The sequence below is a fragment of the Canis lupus genome, chromosome 35, assembly GCF_011100685.1.
Source record: "Canis lupus familiaris isolate Mischka breed German Shepherd chromosome 35, alternate assembly UU_Cfam_GSD_1.0, whole genome shotgun sequence".
NCBI classification, from domain to species: domain Eukaryota; kingdom Metazoa; phylum Chordata; class Mammalia; order Carnivora; family Canidae; genus Canis; species Canis lupus.
This window is the reverse complement of record NC_049256.1, coordinates 25,483,590-25,496,782: the sequence shown is the minus strand read 5'-3', so window position 1 is coordinate 25,496,782 and position 13,193 is coordinate 25,483,590. Positions and strand designations below refer to the sequence as shown.

General features: G+C 43.5%; 1 protein-coding gene across 1 annotated transcript in view; it reads right to left on the bottom strand.

The window, feature by feature from the left end:
* Positions 1 to 6,807: 6,807 nt before the first annotated feature.
* The window catches only part of H2AC6 (H2A clustered histone 6), an 8,316-nt gene continuing 1,930 nt past the window's right edge, over positions 6,808 to 13,193 (bottom strand). The window contains exon 2 of the mRNA XM_038584347.1: positions 6,808 to 7,056. The gene's annotated coding sequence lies outside the window, so the exon portion shown is untranslated. The remainder of the gene's footprint in view (positions 7,057 to 13,193) is intronic.

The following is a 13,193-nucleotide window of genomic DNA, read 5'->3' as shown; positions in this document are numbered from 1 at the left end:
GCTTTAACACTGTTTCACACATAGTAAGTAGCCATACGTGTTACTTATGACTATGATTATACAATCCTTAATTCACATGAACTGAGTTTATAAGCCATGCTAATTGAGGAAACAAAGGCAGAAGGAAATGTAGATAAGATTAAATGTCCTTACACTCTGCCTTTCTCAAGTATTTGAGGGTTATGGGCTGTAGGTTATCATGCCATTAATTAATTTATAATGAGATACACTTGATATTAAAAATAAATATCAGACGTGTGCTTACTTTCTGGTCAGAAGACCAAGATACAGATTAGAGGATATTTTTTGAGCATCAAATTATAACAAGGGATGTTTTTATCATACAATGGTCTCTGAATCAATCAGCATCTCCAGTCCAGGGACACTTGTGTACTGTGTTCTCATTTGTGGGAAAGATGTGTTGCACAAGTCATCATTCTTGAACTCTTCTTTTTCTAGCTGACCACAAACTTTCCTTTTCTCATATTTTCTCTCACATGAACTTTCTGGACTGCTAGTAACCACATAAGTAACTTATATAACTTATAGTAACCCAAGGTGTTAAGCTACAAGAGTTTACTTGTCCTTTCTCTCTTCCTGGTAAAATTATTCCAATGATCAGCTCCTTGACCATTTGTAATTTATTATTATTCCTAGTACAGTGAAATGTTACTTTTATATTTTTAAACTTTATTCTTAAGCCTTCTTCTTTGATTTAGGGGTAGGGAAGAAAGCAGGGGGTGCAGTAGGAAATGGAAAGCAATTTGTAGGACTATATACTTAGTTTATGAAGCCCTAGCATAATCCTTGTCAGCTTCACCCATGGTCACCACCAGTAACATTCCCTTCTCTGACATGGACAACTCAGGGTTTTCAATTTTGTTTATTTTCTTCTCCTCCCTCCCCCCACGACAAAATACACACTTTGGTTTCATATAAAGTGCTCCCAATTCATTTCCCGATTAGAATATGATTCCTAAGCTTTCTCTATGGTGAAATTCTGGAGCCTCCAATATTCAGAGATGTAAGAGATCACAGATGTCACAAAGCCTACCATGTTCTCAAATAGAAAACATGAGCCCTGAGTAGTAAAACTCTATCCTGAAGAAGCATCCATCCTCTGGACTTCCAGCAGCATGAGGACCAGGGCAGGTATTTAGCACTAGAAAATGCTGTAAACACTGCTCTGTACATCAGTCGTTCAAGAAAGAGCAATGTTCATCAGCTGTGTTTGATCAGTTCAGTTAAAAAAGAGAAAAACCACTCTAGGGATTTCATATAGAAGGGATTTACTTGAGATAAGTATATATACAGATGATGAAAGAGTCGAGAAACCAAAAGAAGGGTGAGGAGTAACCCGAAGATAAGCAGCGGCAGGAAGTTGCCACCTCTCCAAGGGCTTCCAGGGACAAAAGGAAGAAGAGGGGATAACTATCACTGGGTAGGAGTTGGGGCTGGAACAGCACAGGCTGGGGTGGCAGAAGCTGAGACCACCAAAAGAAGGGCCATCTGATGAGACTGAGCCAGTGTACCAATGAGGCTGGAGAAACCCCAGGAATTGAAGAGGGAAGGAGCGGGAAAGTGCCCTGGTCCCACCATTGTGTAGCACCAGTGTCTCCCATTACTCAAATCTACTGGAAACCAGAGAGCAAAGGAGCCTGGGAAATGCAGTTTCCAGTGACACTCAGCTGCAGCAGAGTACACAGGCAGAAATGCAAACAAATAGTTCTGCAATTTTTGATGCCTGAACATATGACCCAATCTGCACCCAACCAGGTCCCCTGTGTGTGAAAACAGAGATGCATTTCCATTTTTCAAGATGTTGAGCCATGAAGACAGTTTCCCCTTGTTTTAAACAGGTGGTGATATATTCCTTGTGATGGGCATTCTCTAAGTTGACCCTCAAAGATCCTTGACTCTGAAGGTTCATACTCCTGGGTTATCTCAGGTCATGATCTCAGGATCTGGGATCGAGTTCCACATCAGGTTCCTGCGAAGAGCCTGCTTCTCCCTCTGCCTATGTCTCTACCTCTTTCTCTGTCTGTGTCTCTCTGTATCTGTATGAATAAATAAATAAATCTTTAAAAAAATAAAATCAAATATCTTCTTGCTTTCTTAAAATTGAACGTTTCTCTCAGAAATTCTCTCTCTTAGAATGGCATAAATCACCAAAAAAATAAAAAATTAGTAGAGTTTTATTTCTGGCATGCCTTAGTTAAAGACAAAGCCATGGAAGACATTATGAAATTGGTGTAATGACTGAGGCAAATCAAACAAACCTCCAAAGAGACAGAGAATTCTTAGCTCCTTGCAATATTAGACCACTGGTATCATTGTGTCATAAAATAATATGACTTGGGCAAGTTATTTATGTCTCGGTGTCTCGGTCTCCTACAAAATGGGATAAAGATAGCACCTCTATCATAAACTCCTTATAAAAATAAAAATAAGTTAGTGCTTGGCCTATCCTGAACATTATAAGCTAATTAATGAAACAAGATAGGAGTTCCATTCTTCACAACCCAACTCTAGTTTGGAGAGCAGTAAATTTAAATTTGGGTACAGGAACATTTGTCTGGTCCTGAGGCACAGCGTCTGAGTAGATCCCAGCAGCATGGTTCCTGATGATGGAGCCAGAGGACTGCTCTGCACCACCTTTTCACAACACAGATGCCTGCAACCGAAGCCCAAGCTGTGCTCCTTGGAGACTGGGTCCCACTGGAGCATCCACGGAGCCCAGGAGTGGTTGGGTCTATGCATATTTCAACACAGGCCACCTAGGGTAAAACCAAAAAGGTGCTTTTCAAAGGTGCTCCTTGAAAAACATATGATGCTAAGTGGCAAGGAAAGAGAGATTGAGGGCAGAGGTGGGCAGTAGAAGGGAAGTCTACAGAAATAAATGGAAATTTACAGAAACAGCAGTTGGATCCTAGCTTTCATGAAGGACATTTGGGAAGATAGACACAAGGAGATTTAAATAATGTTTTAAAAGTTAGATCCCAACCCCTTAGTGAAAGCTATCCACTCCTGTCCACTGACTACCACCCCTAAAGGTCATGTGACCCCTACCAGGTCTTCCTATTTGGTCCTGTGTCCACTGGCACTGGGGGCCAGAAGGCTGCTAGTTCAGTGTCTGTTCTCATGCCACGTTCAGGGGGCTCATTCCCGGGGAAGGAGGCCCTGTGCCCAAAGGGGCTGTGCTCCAGAAGGGCACCCACTGTCTGTGCTGTTCCCTCCGCAGAGAAAGCATGAAAGCAGACTTGAATAGAAGAAACATTTTCTGTGTGGGTGTCAGCTGGGAACAGCAGCCTCCCAGCACTTAGGAACACTGGCTGATCCTCCCACAGGGAGAGAAGCAGCCATTGTTCTGGGTTCATTGCCAAGCAACCCGCAGGAGGTCCCTGGGGTCACTGGCTAAACAGCCCTGTTGTGTCCTGGCCGTGCGTTGCTCATGGCATTCCTAACACTGTGGTGACAGTCCATGCTCCCAGAGTCACTACCTGCCAGACTATGGCCACTCTCCCGCTCTGGAACTAGAATGATGTGGGAGCAAAAAGGAAGTGAGGGGTGAGGCAGGTGAGTATCCATCTGAAGAATGTTCTAGATTTCCTCATAGAACTTGGAAGGTAGATATGAAAACCCAGCTGATGAGTAACAATGCAGAAATAGACATGGCAGGCATAGATTGTGGGAGTGTGGGGTTGAAATCAGCCCAGAAGCATGGCAGCTGAGGCAGGACCCTTCCAGGTAGGAAACTAGTGTAGGCCAACAAGTGTGTCCTTCCTGGGTATGAGCAGTGAGCATTCCCGGCAGAGGTGTGCCAGTTGGCATCTCACAGGTGGCTCTCCAGAAGGAAGCAAAACACCCTGATGTGGAGCATGTACTAATTCCCATTAGTAAATAGTGCCACTCTGGCCACCTTTGGGCTACTGAGGATACACTCAATGCAGAGAAGAAAGAAAGGAAGGAAAGATTCCAGATGGCAGGTAGATGGGCCATGGGAGGCTTGAGAAAGTGAAGACGTCAGGGCCGAAATATAACTCAGTGTGTGGACACGTACAGAGCACTGAGTTCTTTAGTGACCACTCACAAGACCAACTGTTTCAGAGCCCTGGTCTCTCCATTCTCAACCTGAATGGACTGAGCTACAGGAAACAGAAATTTCCTCTGTGGGCTACCCTCGTGTACTCTGTCTTCCCATAGGCCCACCTGCTCAAGACCCTTCGTTTTTCTTTTCTTTTTTTTTTTTTTAAGATTTTATTTATTTATTTATTTGAGAGAGAGAGGGAGAGCAAGTAGGGAGAGGAGCAGAGGGAAAGGGAAAAGCAGACTCCATGCTAGGCACAGAGCTGGACACAAGGCTCGATCTCAGGACCCTACCCGAGATCATGAACTGAGCGGAAACCAAGAGTAATTGGCTTAACTGATTGAGCCACCCAGAACCCTTTTTTTTTTCTTTAAAGATTTTGTTTATTTATTTGAAACAGAGAGAGAAAGCGAGAGTGAGCTGAGGGAGGGGCAGAGGGAGAGGCAGAAGCAGACCCTGCTGCTGAGCAGAGAACCTGATGTGGGGCTTGATTCCAGGTCCCCGGGATCATGACCTGAGTCGAAGGTAGATGTCCAACCGACTGAGCCACCCAGGCACCCTGCACCTTTCTTTCTAATAGCCTCCTGAGTTTTCCTTTTCTCTGTCAAGGTTGCTCAGATACCCAGTCGGGATGAATTCTCCCTATCGAGGGACCAAGGGGAGTGCAGACAAGAGTGGGCAGTGTGTGGGGCATCCCTGTCTTGGGAGGCTCTGTTCTTGGAAGGCAGCTCAGCTGAGTTTAAAAGGCCCACCCAGGTAGCCGGGGCTGCTGCTTCAGTCCACGGGAGAGTCCTGGTGGGAGGTGAGTGGGAGCATCTCCTGTCACCTCCACACTGCATGTCTGCCAGACTCCCTTCTGGGAGCCTCTTCCCAGCAGAGGCCCAGCTGCCACCAGAAACAGGTAGTGTTCCCGCTCTGTCAGTCCTTAGCAGAACCAGCGAATCCTTGGGGAAGTCCCAGCATCCTCTCTACTTTTGCTTTCCTGCTTTCAGAGATAGACAGATGGATCCATCCATGATAGGTAGATAAATAGATCTCCATCGACATAGTTTTGCACATGTTTATATTAGGCTTTACAAGGAACAATATGCTTTTAAAAAAAAGATTTACATATTTAAGAGAGAGAGCTCGGGCTCACATGTGTATGTGCAGACAAGTGGTGGGGAGGGGCAGAGGGAGAGGGAGAACTTCCAGCAGGTTCCCCCATGAGAGCGGAGCCTGACCTAGGGTTCCATCCCACCACCCTGAGATCATGACCTGAGCCGACATCAAGACTCAGCTGCTTAACCAACTGCACCACTCAGGCGCCCCTGAACCCTGTGTTTTCTCGTATGCCACCTCATTTGATTCATTCTTAAAACTCTGAGAGGTGTTGTCCCATTCCACAGATGAAAAGTTTAACCCCTCCCCCCCAAAAAAAGTTTAACCCTCAGGTATGGCAGGTCACTTACTCCCAGTTATTGGCACAGCTGGAACATGAACCCAAGTAATTCAGCTCCAGATTCCCATGCCTTTCCAGAAGGTATCCCTGCATGTCTGCTGTGTGTAGATGTATCTGTGTGTGTGCAGCTGCATGAACCACTTGGTATATGGATTTGTTATATAGAAGCCTCCTTCTTACAACCCCACCTTATGAAGTCATCAGCTGTTTCTTGACTGACCAGTGTATGCCAGCAAAGTCAGGCACCATGGGGACAGCTGGCCATATGGCAATGCACCAGGCAGCCCCCCGGCCCACAGCACAAGCAGACTTTACAGTGTAGCACAGACATTCTCAAAGCTTGACCTTAGAAACAAACAAATACACAAATAAACAAAACTTGACCTTGATTGAAGAAAAAAGAGCAATAAGGAGACAGACGCAGGGAAATTGGAAGAGTTGTGTTTTCTGACTCCTGTGAGGAGGGCAGGAAATGGCCATCTCACTCGGGAGATGTCTTAAGCAGGTAATTGATGAAACTGCCTTCCTGCTTCCATGTACCACCTTTTACTTCCTCATAACTGGCTGGAATTTGGGGAATCTGTTATTATTGCAATATATTATCTATGATTCTTACTAAAGAAATGGTGTGGAAAGTTAAATAATCTTATTTGTGCTGTTCTTTTGAGCTTCAAACAATTCATACATGTGTTTTTTTTTCATTGTCATAGTCTCTTAAGGTAAGTATTACCTCCATACTACAGATGAAGAAATTGAGGCTCAAAATTACTAACTTGGTTAAGACAATTTCATTTCTAAGGCAAAGAACCTGAGTCCAACCCGAACGTGACTGGTGGCTGTTCACTTTCCACAACCCCAGCAGAATAGGAAGACAATTTCAGTTGTGTCATAAATCAGGGCTTATCACTCTAGCATTGTTTTATGTGCCCACCAACAGGGGACAGGTCACATAAACTAAGATGCATTGACACAGTGCAATACCATAGGACAGCATACAGAAAGCTCCCTGCTTTCACATCTGGAAAGTTCTCCAAGATAATTGTTATGGACAAGAGCAAGTGCAGAATGGTGTCTATGGTCTGCTATCTTTTAGCAATGAAGGCGAGGGGGTATGGGGCTTGACTCACATCTGCATGAATTAACAATGGCGGATAAATAAGAAAACGAATGGCTACCTAGTGGAGTAAACCAGTGGAGGAGTGGATTTTCATTAAATATATTGTGATCTTGATTTGTTTGAATTCTCTGAATATATTACTTACTCAAAACATCAGACATATTTTGTACTAAAGAGAGCTTCCCTTTAATCATGTTTCTCTCCCCGTCCTCTCTTTATCCCCAAGGCATATGTATGTGTACACACAGAGACATAAACCCAGAAAAGTTTTCAATAGGAAAAAATTTGCAGGTGCAGAAGCAATCAGTGATGTCAGAACACTGGCACCATCCATTCATTTATTGCTGAGAACCGATGAGTTTCACAGACTCGCTTGACCCAGAGATCTCTGTAGTGAGAAGCTCTTGAAACCTAAGGAAAGAGTAGAAACCAAAGTAAATGTAGTTAGGAACTTCTTTCTCAGCCATCCTCAACACATGCAGCAAAATTTACAGACTCGTTTCTGGTATCAGCCCTTCTCAGTTCCTCACAGAGAAACTCCCCAGGGTAAGAGGACCCAGGTTCCCAGGGAAGATACTCTCATTTTGCTTTCAGGCAGGGTTGCCTGCTTGGCAAATACAAATGCAAGATGCTTGGTTAAATCTGAGTTCCAGATAAATAATTTTTGTTTTACTATAGTATGTTTCATGCAATCTTTTGGAGCACATTTAGTCTAAAACAATTATTTGTTGCTTATTTGCCATTTAAATTTAACTGATCACCCAACATTTTATTCTTTTTAAAAGAGTATTTAATTTTTTTAAAGATTTTATTTATTTATTCATGAGAGACACACAGAGAGGCAGAGACATAGGTAGAGGGAAAAGCAGGCTACCTGTGGGGAGCGCAATATGGGACTCAGTACCAGGACCCCAGGATCACGACCTGAGCCAAAGGCAGATGCTCAACCACTCAGACATTTAGGTGCCCAAAGAGTATTTATTTTAGAGAGTGAGTGAGTGGGGAGAGGGGCAGAAGGTGAAAGAGGGGTAGAAAATCACTGTGCTGAGTGCTGACCCTGAGATCATGACTTGAGCTGAAATCAAGAGTTGGACACTCCACTGACTGAGCCACCAGGCGCCCCAAGCATCCTGTATTTTATCTGGCAACTGTATATCCTCGGAGCCACCTGGAGGAAGTTGATTAAGTGCTCTTGAACACGTTAGCCCAGAAGGACAAGGATAGGTACTCCCAATGCTATTGATAGAACTTTCTGGAAGAGTAGAAGTGTTCTATATCTTTGCTGTCCAGTAAGGAGCCATCAGCAACTTGAAATGTACTTAGTGCAACTGAAGCCTGAGTTTTTGTTTTATTTAAATTGAAAATGTCACATGTGGCTAGTGGCTACTGTATTGGACAGAGCAGCTTTAGGACCAGTTACATACCAGTTACATATCTCCCTCCAAAATGAGCAACTGGAATTTAAGGCAGAGTGGTGGTTAACATGGTACACAACCCAGGAATAAACCAAGTCCCTGCAGCTTAGTGATTATTCCCTTTCTGTGCAGATACAAGTTTTGTTGTCAGCACATTCATTCTGGGTATTTACTGAAGATCTATTATATGGGGAGGAGGTGAAGTGCTGGGGTACAGAGACACAGAGGATAGAATTCTTCAAAAACACCCGGGAAAAGAGAGTGTTAACTGGATAATCTCAGCATTAGAATGTAAAAGCCAGCGAGGTGCCCTTCTGCGCAGAGCAGACATTGTGAGTGGATGAAAAGCATTGATTTTGTCACACACACCAGCTGTATGACTCTTTTCTTTCCACGATTCAAAGCAAACATTTAGTTACCACAGACCAGTTAGCAGTAGCGTATTCAAGAGGATTCTTTTATGCATGATAACAGCCAGCAGAGAACAGGCCCTTAGAAGAATGGAGGGCTTCCAGAGGGTTATCATGAGACATTAAGTCTGGAGAGGTTAGTGCAAAGCTGGGAAGAGGTTAAGTGTGGAAAGCAAGTGGGCATGTTTCCCCGTTTCACTGCATGCCTGGAGACTGCAGAGGGCTAGCAGGCAAGGTGTGGACAGTGGTTAGTGGGCAGACAGCTTTCCATAGAAATTCAGATCACTGTGTGCTGAGCTCAGAGAAGGCCTCTCTGGGCTACAATATCCATCCCTTGTTCATTCGGCCGAGTTGAGTGGTCTCCTCGTGCCAGGCCCTCTGCTGTAGACAGAACAGGTCCCTAACTTGTGGAGCAGAGGATGTAATCAGAAAAGGCAAAGGGCGAGGGATCCAAGAAATAAATCATGGGCTATTTTTTAAAGAATCTAAACAGTGATAGTAGAATGTGATCTGAGGTGAGAATTGAACAGAGAGGTTACTTTTTTTATTTTACTTTTTATACTTTCAGTTACAAGCTTACTACATGCTCATTTTTACACTTTACACTCAAATGCTTATAAAAGTTAACAATCTCACCTCATATGACCTTAGATGGTGGGGCTTTTGTTTCTAGATGGCAGGTACCCTTTTTTTTTCCCAAGTGTCTAATTTTTTTTTCCTGTTTGGTTTATTTCATTATTTATTTAGTACTAATTTGTTGTACAAAGGCCAAGTGTCTAATAATACATTTAAATACACATCACCAGGAGAATTTTTCTAAAGATTAAAGGCAGTGGCAATTCATCATCCTCAGCAGGCCTAAGTATTATTAGTTTCGGTATCACTTTGTTGCTGTTATACACAAAACTGAACTACCAGAAAGGTTAACTTTTTTTTCCCTCAGATGCACTGGCCATTTGAATTTAATAATAGACACCAAATATCCTGTTTGGTCTTTTTTTCTATTATATTGTGTCTTAAATTTCCTTTTAGCCTATGCAGCTCATGTCCTTTCTTACATGGTTTTGTGTTTCCTGCCTTCCTTGATAGCAACATCTCCCCCTCAAAACACACACACACACACACACACACACACACACACACACTCGTACAAAACTGAGGTTAAAGTGTTTCCTGAAATTTCATCTAATGTTTGCCTTTTGTATTCAGATCTGTAATCTGTCTGGGTAGGTCTATTTCAGACAGGCCTGAAGGCAGAGAAGGAGCTTGCTGGAAGACACATTGGAGCACAGGTATTTCAGAGAATAAGAGTGCCAATGAAAGTGTCTTGAAGCAGCAAAAAGCTTGACAGGAGGGAAGAGACTAGTGTGGCTGGAACAGTGAGATGGAGATGAAGTCCAGGACATGGGCAGAGGCCAGAGGTGGTCTTGGGTGGCTTCTCAGGTCATGATAAAGGAATGTGGAGAATAGATCAAGACATATGTTGGGGTGTAGGTGACATGACCTAAGATAGTCTACATTTGTGGAGATGAAGGGAAGGGGGTGAGGCTCACTTTTAAAATTTTGGCTCAATCAAATGGCTTTAAGGCTGTGTCACTTCCTGAGCTGGAAAGATAGGAGGAAATAACAGGCTTAGAGACCACAATGTCAACTTCTGTATCTTAGATGTATTCAGGCTGAGAAGAGAGTTCCAAGTGAAGGTGTTAAGTAGAAATGTGTATACACACATTTGCTGTTCGAAGGAGAGGTCGGAGCTGGAGATGTAAACTTGGAACTTTACGGCATCTAGCTAGCCTTTGAAATGCACTACTGATGAAATCATCAAGAATAGGAACTAGTGGGACACCTGGGTGGTTCAGTTTGTTGAGCGCCTGCTTTCGGCTCTGGTCATGATCCCAGGGTCCTGAGATCAAGTCCTGAGATGGAATCCCGGGATGGAGCACCAAGTCAGGTTCCCAGCTGAGCAGGAAGTCTGCTTCTCCTCTTCTTCTGCCCCTCCCCTTGCTCCTTCTCTCTCTCTCTCTCTCTCTCTCTCTCTCTCTCTCCCTCTCGCCTTCCCTCAACTGAATAGATAAAATCTTTTAAAAAAAAGGAACTAGTACCAAAATCCAAGGTTCTAAAATTTAGAGCACATCATTGTCTGACCCTTTGAGATCGGCCTTTAATACAAGAACAATTTGTTGTAGTGCCAAGTCAAGCCCAGTACTTCCAGCTCTGGCTATCTCCAAATGTTGGAGGGAATGGACATGCTCACCTGCCACCACCTGGTGTCCCTGACAATGAGGAATGTGTTCAAGGTTGAAGCTCCAACTGGCAGACAAACCACATATGGCAACGAGTCTGAAGCTTAGCACACTTGCTTCTTTCAGAAGGAACCTCAACTATAATGAGGTACATTACTCCTAAGCCCTAAGGGATGCTGGTTCTGTCGGCCCTGCCCAGACTACAGTTCAAGCAAACAACTGCAATATAATGTAGTCCAATGAAGTTCTGATTTTTTTTTTTAAGGAGGTCTACACTAATTTCATGCCTGCAACTTCACTTTATTTTCAAGGTTGCATGCCATATTCTACATATGAGGCCTTATTTCCGATTTCAGTATATGCCTGGGGAATCCTCAGTGAAATTCCTAATAATCTCTAATTATACACACACATTATATTTAACAGGAATATTTGCATTGATAATTACAACTTAGGATCAAAAGACGACAAACCCTTAGATGGTAATGTCATTGACCTGGTAATGTCATTGACCTGAAAATACATATATAATTTTTTATAACTAATTATAAAATATATCATACTCCTAAAAAAAACAACCAACCAACCAATTCCAATGATCACAGAAAAATTGTTAGTGACTGTGCAGTGGACAGAGGAAAGGAAATCTGCCTAGATGATTTGGAAATGTAAAATGGGATTTTCTAATTGGTAATACTGTATCATACTGATCTGCTTTGTTGGGAATGTCCTATATCACCAGATAATGATTCTGTCTTAGCCTCACGTCTCAGTAAATCCCTAGATCAACTTTTTGTCCCTGGTGTCCAGGTGTCTTCAGTAATTGGGAGGCCTGGGTTTATCATTCTCAGGAATTTGTCCCAGTTGAGATGGTCCTCCCCAGGACCCTTGAGGCATGGCGGGTAGAGACCCGCCCAATAGCTGGAAACCAACTGAAACTACTGAGAGTTTATTGCTCACTGGGAATTTTCCAAAGACATAACTAGGGCTTTTGGATATAAACAGTGATGTTTCAAAGTAGAAGGGAAAGAAGCATGCTTGAGAAGGGGAGCTAGATCTCTGAGGTGTGTCCTTTGGAGAGCCTTTTGGCTGTAGCTCTTAGGTAAGAGCTGGTCAATTGGCACCTTCTGTGTTTCTTTGAAGCTCCCCAAATAAGGTACCAGTGCAAATTAGATTTTCAGAAGAGATTTTCTACTGGAAAGAGATGTTATTAGCAACCTATTAGTCTGGTGTCTAATTACTGTCTCCTCTAGAACAAAGTGTTTCCTAATGGCCCAGCCATTGACTCAGCTCAAAATTTACACAATGCCTAATTTTCAAGTGTTTATGGTATGCCAGGGTCTATATTGACTTAATAAGTTAAAAAGATGGGGTCTTTGACTTTAAGGAGGTCTTGTCAAAGATGAAACAAACAAAATTAACACAATGTATTATTCATCAATCAAATACAAAGTTTTGTTGCTGGAGCCCAGAAGGAAGAATTCAAAGTCAAATCTAACTCCTTCCTCATTCATCACAGAAAATTAGTTTATCAAGTCCTGTAGCTCTTTACCAAACCACCTCCAGATTTGTCCCCTTGATTCAAAAGTGTATTTGCTTTCCCCAGGATTACAGTGCTAACCCACCGCCAAGATTCACCTTCCTTTCTGTAGATTCCAGGGGGAACCCCGCTCCTCCTTCCCTTAAATTCTTCAGTTTAGTATGCAACCGGTAACATTCTGGTATGTGGACACAGTTAACGCATCATGTATTGAGTTTTTATTGGTTTCATTCTTTTGACAATAATCTCTTAGGGAGCAGTGTTCACAGGAGAGCCAGCGTTAAAGTGCTTGGCTTCCTGACCTTGGGACTTAGACAAATTTTTTATGCTCTGTTCCTGTTTCCTCTTCCTTAACATCCAGGTAGGGATAGCACCGACTGCTGGAGGGTTGGGTTGCGTGAATTTTCTGGAAGCATGAACTGTGCGGGACACAGTAATGCTTAGTAAGTGTTGGCCATTACTCCTGAGTGCCTGCTGAGCCTACTCATTTCATCATGAGGTGAGCGAAGGTGAGCAGGAAGGAAGGAATGTAAACCGGGGAGGTGGAGGCATCAAGCCCAAGGTCACGCACCTGGTCAGTGCTGGAGCGGGCTTCAAAAGCAATCTGGAAGGTTAATGAAGAGCATTGCTAGGCTTATACAAAGCGATCTGACCTAAGGAGCCATGTTCTCCAGCATACAAGAAATTCTGAGTGGAATAACCCAGTCGCCCTGAGTGGACCCCTAGCCTAGAATGCTGTGAGGCGACATCCCCGGAGTGAAGATTTGCAGTCGGGCTACATATTAGAATCGTTAACAGCTAGCTCCTAGGGAAATTCTAAACTGTGGCCATTTCCTGCCACTTTTCCTTCCCCAGACTCACAGACACTAGCCACTTTTTTCCCCTGGTGACAGCAAGGCCAAGGAAGGGGAGGCGGGGCTGTGGACAGGTGGCATGCGGG